The sequence below is a fragment of the Triticum aestivum genome, chromosome 5B (genome assembly GCF_018294505.1).
Source record: "Triticum aestivum cultivar Chinese Spring chromosome 5B, IWGSC CS RefSeq v2.1, whole genome shotgun sequence".
Taxonomy (NCBI): domain Eukaryota; kingdom Viridiplantae; phylum Streptophyta; class Magnoliopsida; order Poales; family Poaceae; genus Triticum; species Triticum aestivum.
Window position 1 is genome coordinate 349,337,157 of NC_057807.1, and position 2,613 is coordinate 349,339,769.

A 2,613-nucleotide genomic window follows, 5' to 3' on the forward strand; every position below is an offset into this window, starting at 1 on the left:
GTCACGTTTGGGTGAAATTACAAACCTACCCCTGTCGAAACCTATAGAAATCCAGCAAATAGGCTTTGCGTGGCAGGGATAGGCAGTAGTAATTTCCATCTCACAGATTTTGGTTTTGGGCGGTTACTGCGACTTTCCCCGCTTCGTTCAAATTTTGCAGAGTGCACGTTTATCGTGCCAACACAATTCGAATCCCGTTTGTATTATATTTTTTCGGGCGGGATCCATTTTCAATTGGAATTAAACTTTATATACATCATTTTTATATATACTTTCAAAAGCACAACACCATTTATACATAAATATGATTTACAAATGGCATTATCTTAGATTCATAAGGTTGTATCCATCAATTTGGATTTTCAAATATTTGAAACCACTTTATGTTGAAATCCAATGTATGCATTCCTCGCTAACTGTCTCCAATTAATGTGTGTTTCATGCGTTTTTTTTACTTCTCAAACATGTATAATGTGTTTCACACACGCAACATATAGTGTAATCCCGTTTATACATTAATTGCATATAAACCATGCATTGTTTGTAATTAAAGAATCTATGGATCACCAATATTGATAAACTATATAACATTACACGTGTGCCCAAATTAAAATGAATATGCATGTTTGATACACCAATTTTGCGTTATGATACTATCGATGTCGTGATCTCCAGTTTAAATATTTGAATCCCCTTTAATACAGATATTCGTCTCATATAGCTATCACTCATGATTATATAGGACTATCTCTCTGGACCTATACACGTTCATCGTCTCTCAGTTATCTCTCGTGCTACCTGTATGTCGACAATGATTTTTTATCTTCGTAACACACTGACGGTACTCTCTCCCTCGACCTTCATCACTCTATATCTCTCTAAGTATATCTCGCTCCCTGCTATATGTCTCTAATTATGATTCTCCATGTGGAATCTCTTTCTCTCACACAAACACAAAACTTTGTCTCCCGGGGTCTCATTTCTCTCTACTATTCCCATGTGTACCACTCGCACACCCCTCATACAGAGATGTCTTTCGCCCCTTAGATATGAGAACCTACTACTCTTCCTCTCAAATATCTCTTTCTCACACACAAACACAAACTCTGTCTCCCAGGGTCTCATATCTCTCCATTGTTCTCTTGTATGTCGCTCACACACACTCTCTCTCCCTAGAGATATCTTGCTTCCCTCATATGTCTCTCTAGCTATCACTCTTGTTATGAAATATCTTTCTCCCTCGCAGACACAAAACTCCGTCTCTCGGGATCTCATTTCTCTCTGATATCTGTTTGTATGTGACTCACATGCACCCTCTCTCTATCTCTCTCACACCCACACACATAACTCAGCCTTCTGATCCACTCGACTCCTATCTCTAACGCACACTAGCTAGCATCTTTATCTTTCTATTTATCTATTTCTCCATCAACCTTCTTTCTCGCCCTCACTCTTGATTCCTATCCTGCACACTACATATGTTTCTCTCTACATGTAGTCAAGTGCCCTCTTTTTATTTCTCCCTCACACACATATATATAACTTCACCCTCTGAACCACCCGGTGGTAATCTCCAACACTCAAACTAGCGGATGTCCCTCTAGCTAGTATCTCCATCTCTGTATCTATCTGTAGTTTCTCCGTCAACATTTCTTTCTCGCACGGAGTCTTGATTCCTATCACCCACACTATATATGTCTCTCCATACATATGCATTATAGGTTGATCTCTTTTGCACAATCGTTGTGCCTCACTCCCTCTGCTCGCCATAGATGCATGCTCCAGCCCACACCACTATCTCTTAAAGACAAAAACACATGCTCAATTGTTGGGCCTTCTTCCCTGCATTCTCACATGCATGCATATTGTCATACCGATCCGTCTCTCCCATGTCGTTGATCTTATAACTTATGTCTTCTTTCTTTTATCTCGATCATGCGCGCACGCACACACACACACATCCCACGTATACATGTATACCTCTCACACATGCACGTTCAAGGTCTCTATGTCTCCATACGTGGTTAATTACCCTCAATCCTAATGCCACATCAAATCGTTCTCCTCTTTTGTGCACATAACTTCCACCTGGATGGGTAAAACACACACTCACACTTAACAATCTCCTTCTAGCTACCCCCCTCTAAATCTTCCCCTATATCCTCGAAACCAATAAGACCATCCCTTTGTTTAATTCCCGCCTACATGCACCATCGATATATAGTAGTCTATCTTGGTGTCTCTCGAACAAACACGTTCTCTCGATGTCGACTCCTCTCACGTGCACACACCTTCTCTTCCCTCTCTACGAGCATTTTCTCTCTCGCACCCCATCGTTGGTGGCCTCTGCCATGCACATCACCTCTCTATGATGAAGCCATGCACACTTAAATTACATCCGCCACCGAGGACCCCGCAACACACACACACAAACACACACACACACACACACACACACCCATACACACATTAAGACTCCATCTCTCTCTCTCTCACACACACACCCACCCACCCACCCCCCACACACTAAGACTCCATCTCTCTCTCTCACACACACGCACACACACGCACGCACGCACACCCACCCACCCGCCTCCACACACACACTAGGAC